The sequence below is a fragment of the Amblyomma mixtum genome, chromosome 10 (genome assembly GCF_055824585.1).
Source record: "Amblyomma mixtum isolate Tamu chromosome 10, ASM5582458v1, whole genome shotgun sequence".
Lineage (NCBI taxonomy): Eukaryota > Metazoa > Arthropoda > Arachnida > Ixodida > Ixodidae > Amblyomma > Amblyomma mixtum.
This window is the reverse complement of record NC_143021.1, coordinates 38,110,650-38,118,481: the sequence shown is the minus strand read 5'-3', so window position 1 is coordinate 38,118,481 and position 7,832 is coordinate 38,110,650.

The window sequence follows — 7,832 nt, the reverse complement described above, 5'->3', positions numbered from 1 at the left end:
AATCTAACCAGCTTAGCATGTATAACCTCCGACCACATGATTTAAAAGTGTACTTTGTAAATAATATTCCATAACTTCTTATCATATATTGTAGTTTGTGTATGTATCGGTGTCCTTTTCCCATTTGTCATCAACCCAGCAGTGTGTGTAACTTTCAAATGCATCTTGTTCAGTTTTAATTGTTTTTTCTAGTTTCAAACTACATCTCTGTGTAGCAATCCGTTCAATTGTAAATATTAATTCTTCCTACAGTGTGCTCGTATGCGACCTGCCACCGTTGTATGAATGTGTTTATCTTATTTATTATGTTGTAATGGCTCTTAGATGAGCCACAGGCATTTTCAAGCTATTTTCTTTAGTTTTTGGCCTGTGGCTCATTCTAAAGAATGTGCACATTTTTGAAATAAAGTTTGGATTCAAGTTCAAGATTCAAGTTCAAATGTGAGGTCCGTGCAAATATCTCGTTGAATCGAATTGCCGACACGTGTTGGGTTGGCGGGGTCAGTGTGTAAAGTGAGTCCAAGTGTTGAAAGAAGTTCCGCAAGCTTCCTCCCATGTCTGTCCTCCAGGGGGTACCCCCATAGCCTGCTCGGGGCGTTGAAATCCCCGACGATCAGAAGGGGATCCCTTCCAGCCACCTGCATAGCTTGGGTGAAAATTTCATTGAACGTGACGTTCTTAAGTTTAGGTGGGCAGTAAATGTTTAGAATGTGTACAGGTGGGTCAGACCGCTTTAGGGGCAGCACTGACACCATCGTGTATGGGAAAGGCGGTGTTGTGGGGAGCGTGACCTCCTGCGCAGTATACTGCTTGTGAACAAGTATACATGTCTGCGGGTTGTGTTGAAATGTAGTGTAGTTTGTTAGTTTGGCCCCGGCGCCGGGTTCCTGAAGGGCAACCACGGCAACGAGGAACTCAAAGGTCTCAAGATAGAGGCGGAAATGAGTCCGCTTCGTGCGGTTCTTGAGACCACGGCAGTTCCACTGCGTTAGTGTAAGCGGCTGAGTTGTTCTTGCCCTAAGGTTGGGGGCCATGGTCGGAGGCGGAGGGTGGGGTTACGTTGTTAAGACTCCCCAGTTCGCTAGTGCCCGGCGCAGACGTGCAGGAGTCTTCCGAGAAGTCAAACTCATCGGGAATAACTCTGTTGAATTTGGAGGGGCGGTTAGCGTCCCTGATGGGCCCTACGCGTTTAAGGACGCGCGGATTGTCTTTTATCCATTTTTGGATAATGTTAGTTACGGCTTGTGTCACCTGTGCGATGACACTCTCCACCTGACGCGCAATGGTATCGTGGATAATTTTGGGGAGGTCAGCCAATTGTGTTTCAATCGCGGTCACCCGGGTCTCCAGGGCCGCGGCGCAACTCTCCACAGGAGTAGGAATCTCCCTGTCTGTGATGTTTTCTTCCTCGCCGCTCGACGCGGGCGGGATTCGCTCCTCAGCGGCGGTGCGTGTCGTACGTGCTCTCCGAGCTCTTCCGACGACCACGACCCTCGATCCGACCTTCGAACGAGCCTCCCGGGCCGCGGGGGAAACCGTCCCGCGCCCGGCCGCCCGGGACGCCTCTGCTGCTGTTGCTAACGGCTCTTCACCGTCGACGAGGCCTTCTCTTGCCTAGGCCTACTCCGACCGCCCTACTGCACCCGGTTTCCGTGGATTGCTTGCGTCGCCCGCACATCCAGGAATCGTCGGCTCAAGGCACAATTTTTCCGTAGGACCACCGCTGGAGAAATGTGCTCTCGCTCAGCCTAACCCGTCCGGCAACCACGCCCAAGTTTTTGCCGAGAATGACTTCGGACGCGCCTGTCGCTGGTCCCAGCGGCATGCAGGCCCCCCCACTACCACCAAATGAAGATGCCGACTCGGATATGGACCTACAACACCATACTGCCGATAGTGACCTGGTGGCTCGCTCATCTCGCGACTCCTCGCCTGAAACCTCCCAGCAGGATGGCTGGGAGAAAGCGTTGAGCAAATACACGGCCAGGAAGCTCCGAAGAGCTGCCAAAATTGCCGACAGCCCTTTGGAGGGAGGCGGTGTCTCGTCGCATATCCCGATGACAGACCGCGTCCCCGCGACCAGCCTCAAGAGCCGCGGTTCCCGTGCCCGTCTCCCACCTCTACCCAAAAGTGACTTTAAAATCGTCATTCGACCTCATCGAGGCCTCGCCGTCAAGAATTTTACAAACCTCGAAATTTCCAAGGCCATTTGCAACGCCTGCCAACACCCACAACAAGTCAGCGGCAAGTACATCACGCGACCTCGCCCTGGCTCCAACATATTGATCGCAAGCACGCCGCATCCCGATGTTGCGAACGAGATCAGGCAGATTGTCGGCCTCACACTAGGCGACCACACCTACGCGGTCAACGCCTACGTGCCGTACAGCGACAAAGAACGGAGGGGAGTCATACACGGCATCCCCGACAGCGAGACTCCCGAAGCAATCAAAGCCGGCATCCGCATCCGCACTCACGGCGTCACGCTACTGAACGCCAGAAGAATGGGCAAGACATCTTCGATGCTGCTCACCTTCGAAGGCCCCATCACCCCCAAATGCGTCTACTACGAAGGAGCGGAGATCCGGTGCTTCCCCTACCGCGCTGCGAGACAGTTCTGCTACGTGTGTATGCAGCCGGGTCACCGCTCCGACGTCTGTCCAAACCCAAACACCGTAGCCTGCAGGCAGTGCGGGGAAAAGAATCAACCCGACGGCCATCGATGCCAGCCAAAGTGCGCTTTGTGCGATGGAGCGCACACGACTGGCAGCCGGGACTGCCCAAACCGGCTAAAACCGCTCAAGTCGATGCCTGACTCGGTCTCCTCTACCGATCAGCAACGCCGCTCCCGTAAGGATGGCCCACCACAATTCCGCTCCCGGAGATGGTTCAGCAGAGAGGGCGAGTCGTCCAGCCGTAGCAGCAGCCGTAGCGGAAGCCGGTCCAGGTCGGCCTCCGCCACCCGATCCGACGACAACGCTTCCCAGCATCCCCAGTCCAAGGGGAAAGCAGGCAAGAAAAACAACAAATCCAACAACAAGCAGGTGAGCTGGGCAGAAATTGTCAAGGGCTCCCCTGTTCCTCAGAATGCTCCCACACCACCAAAATGTGCGGAATGTAACACACTGGCGCGCACAGTAGCCAAATTGCAGAGCCAAATCGTAGAATTGACTCGAAAAATCACCCCTCCAATACCACCCCCAAGAAACACGGCGAAACAACCACCTGAAACCCCACCGCCGACCTCCTCCCAACCCACTCCAACACCTGTAACGCCTACACCCCCCCAGTCCGAGGCTACGACCTCCCCCACATTCATCAGCGATATGGAAATTCGTATCGAATCCCGCATCCTCGCTAGCGTACGACCCCTCTTACAAACGATCAGCTCGCAAATGGCTCAACTTGCTGGGCAACTGGAGACATTTAGGGCAGAGCTCACGACCCAGCGAGCCCTTATCGACACAAAGGCACCCAGTCGTAAACGTCTCACAACTGCCGACAATCCACGAGCAAAGGCGTATAAAGGCACAAACGCGCCCGCGGCCGTCGCTGTAAGCAGTGACAACGAGTCCATCAAGAGCTTCACTAGCGCTCAAGATGGCTCCGCCTTCTAAGTCACGCACTCCCGACAGACTTGAAATCTGGCAGTGGAACTGTCGAGGCTTCAGGAGGAAACAAAGTCTCCTGAAGCAATACATTCACGTAACCCCGATTCGACCAGACATAATCTGCCTACAGGAGATCGGAGCACACACGGCGCCGACACTAATGGGATATTACACCATTTACAACCCTGATTCGCCGAAAGTGGCCACCCTTGTTTCTAAGGACATCACGGTGGTCGAACACTCCTTGAGAGAACAGGAGATCAACTACAACATGGTCGAGGTTATCCCCAACAAGAGGGGCCGTAAAAGCACCTTTGTTCTGAACGTGTATCACCCCCCACGAGCAACCAAGGCCAATTTCTCTGACATACTTCAAGAGGTAGATCAGCTAGCAGTTTCGCACCAACTTATCGCACTCGGTGACTTTAATGCTCCCCACAGTGAATGGGGCTACAAAACCAACTCGCCGCGTGGTCTGAGCGTGGTACGAGCCCGGGATGCCCTGGGCCTGGAAATACTTACTGACCCTTTATACCCAACCCGCGAAGGGAACAGCGTCACGCGCGATTCATGCCCTGACCTTACAATTGTCAAGAACATCTCTAACGCTACGTGGACGAATCTCGGGGAGAGCTTAGGAAGCGATCACTACATCGTCAGCACGTCTATCGCCTCCGCAAACGTTCGCCGCACCCTGGGAACAGCCAAAATCACAGACTGGACTAAATACCGAGCACAGCCCGTCCCAGAAGACCCCATTCAATCAATCACGGAATGGAGTGAACATATTAGGAAAGCACACAAGCAAGCCACTACCGAAGTACAATGCACACCCGATAATCCGGCGGTTGATCGTCACCTTCTCAAGTTGTGGCAGACCCGACGGGCTCTGGTTCGCAGATGGAAACGCCAACGTCTCAACCGTCCCCTGAGACTCCGCATAGCCCAGATCACGGCAGAAGCACAAGACTATGCACAGCTTCTCTCTCAACAGAATTGGCAGGAATTTTGCGAATCACTACGCGGCACGCTGGGGACCTCCCGCACCTGGGCGATCCTCCGCAGCCTCGTCGATCCGCAAACATCGCGGTCTGTCACTAACCGCACACTCAAGAAGATCGCCCATCTATACCCCGGAGACGACGCGGCCCTCCTCACTGCCCTCAAAACCAAATATATCGGCACCCCCCATCCCCCCAGCACGATCTCGTACACGGGAGCCCCAAATGAGAGGCTGGACGCCCCCATCACCACTGCCGAGGTTTACGCCGCGGCTCGATCTGCCACACGCAACACGGCAGCTGGCGCGGACAAGATCACCAATGGGATGATCCGAAACCTGAGCAAGTCGCAGATCGAGGTCCTCACTACCTACATAAACGACACCCTGTGGGAGGCGGGAGAACTCCCTGCAGAGTGGAAACACTCCGAAATAATTACTATACCCAAACCAGGCAAACCACCAAGCCTGGAAGCCCTACGACCCATCTCCCTCACCTCATGCCTGGGCAAACTATACGAGCGCGTTATCCAGACCCGCCTCCAAAATTACATAGAGGACAACAACCTCTTTCCACCCACTATGATCGGCTTCAGGAAAGGTCTGTCTACACAAGACGCTTTCCTCCTTCTCAAGGAAGAAGTACTCAGCAACATCCCGAGAGGCGGCGAGCACCTCATTATGGCACTTGATCTGAAAGGCGCTTTTGACAACGTCTCTCACGACGCCATCTTGAAAGAACTCAGCGCCCTCGATTGCGGACCCAAGACCTTTAAATACATCAGAAACTTTCTCAGCAACCGCACGGCCACCATTGGCATGGGAGATGTCCGCTCCGACACAGAGCAGACACCCAACAAAGGCACTCCCCAAGGCTCTATCATCTCTCCTCTCCTCTTCAATATAGCTATGATCGGCATGGCAAGAGCACTCGAGGCTATCGAAGGCATCGGCTATACTATCTACGCCGATGATATTACCATCTGGTCCACCCGGGGTTCCCTCGCCGACAAAGAAAACACCTTACAAGAGGCAGTCACCTGCGTAGAAAGACAAGCAGCAAATTGCGGCCTCCGCTGCGCACCCGACAAGTCCGAAATTATCCGCATTCAGGGCTATGCCTACAAATCTCCAGGCGACATCGAGGTTTACCTCGAAGGCACGAGAATAAAGGAAGTCCCTCTCATCCGCATCCTGGGTCTCTGGCTTCAGAACGACAGGAAAGTCAACCACACGCTACAGCGTCTCCGGACAACTGCCCTCCAGATTTCCCGCATGATTCGGCGCATCACCCGCAACCGAAAAGGCATGAGAGAGGAGGATACCATCCGACTGATACAGGCCCTAGTCATGAGCCGCCTGTCATACGGTCTCCCATTCCTAACACTTCTGGGGAATGAACGAGATAAGGCCGACGCCATCATCCGTACCGCCTACAAACATGCATTAGGCCTCCCGATGTACACGGCCGGCTGCCACCTCGAGGACCTGGGACTGACCAACACCATTGATGAAATTCGAGAAGCCGTCCTTGTTTCGCAAAAGGAACGCCTCCTCACCACCAAAGCTGGACGCGCAATTCTGGAAAGAGTGGGCTCCCCGGCTGACATACGCGCCGTACAGGACTACGAAGACCTACCCTCAACTCTCCGAACTCGCGTGTATGTAGCCCCACTCCCGAAGAACATGCACCCGGACCCGCAAAAGGGGCGACGAAAAGCGCGAGTGGACTACCTGCGCCGCACTCATCGACAGGCACGAAATGCTGTATATGTCGACGCAGCCATGTACCCTAATTCTACAAACGCGGTAGCGGTTGTCTTGGACACCAATTTCAAGGAAATCGCCAGCGCCTCCCTACGAAACTGCTCTCCGACAGTAGCAGAAACTGCTGCAATCAGCCTCGCCATCCAGCACGGCGATACCACGGGAAGTGACCTAAAAATTGTTACCGACTCCCAGTCGGCGTGTCGACTCTTCCTCTCTGGCAGACTTCCACGCTCCATCGCTCCCATTCTGACTACTCCAAATGTTCAAAACTCCACATGCAAGCACCAAATCACTTGGACTCCCGGGCACGAGGGGCTCGAGGGAAACGAGGCCGCGGACAGTCTAGCTCGAGGATACACTAACCGAGCGACTAACCTCCCCGACCTCACCCCTCTCCCTTCTGCCTACGGCGAACGCCTCCTCCTCCTCCGAACTCAAAGGCAAGTCTATCCCCCACCACACCGTAAGCTGACGGCGGCAGAGGCGAGGGATTGGCGACAACTACAGACGAACACCTTTCCTAACCTACACAAATACCATATCATCTTCCCCGATAGATATGATGGAATCTGCCCCTGGTGTGGCGGAATTCCAACAACATACCATGTAACATGGGGCTGCTCCGGTGCCAAGCCCCTCGAACTAGACAATCATCAATCCGAGGAACAGTGGGAGTCTGCCCTGCTCAGCTCTGATTTGGCGACCCAGCGTAATCTGATATCCCAAGCAAGAGCAACAGCGGTGGACATTGGGGTCCTGAAATAAGGACTCCACCCAAAATCTGTATTTTCACCTCTTTATGTACCTTTTTTGTGAATAAATGTTTTCTACTACTACTACTCGACGCGGGCGGAGTAGGGAATTGGGCTTTGGCTAGTTTTTCGTTTTGAGCTCGCAAGAGGGCGAGCTCGTGCTTGAGTTCCTGCGTCTCGGCGGTGCTGGTGGGGGAGGAGGGGAAGGAGAGGAGGCGACCCTCGCCCAGCTGCCTACCTTGGGTCGGTTGCAGGCGGCGCCGCCAGATGAAGCGCTGAGAGCTGGGAACTCCGCTGCTCCGGGTGGTGGCAGTCCCCTCAGTACCAACCCCCACGTTCTGGCCACAAAGGCCGCATCTTTCTTTGACCGGTGTGGGACAGTTGTCCACCCGGTTCCCCAGCGTGCCGCAACGGTAGCACGCTGGCAGTCAGTTCTGCATTGTAGTGGACGTAACGCGGAACGCTGCGTCCCTCGAAAGTTAGCACAGCTACATTCGATGTTCCCAGCTTGCGCGCATGGACTAATTCACCACCGCGCCACTGCACATGTTTCAAGGATTCGCTGGTTTCAAGGTTATGGACAGAAATCACACCACGACACACATCACCGGTGAGCTTGAGGTGTCCGTGAAGCGGCAGCGATCCTTTGCTTGTTAGCGATGACCGAAAAACGGAAGGGGGAGCGAGTAAGAACACTCC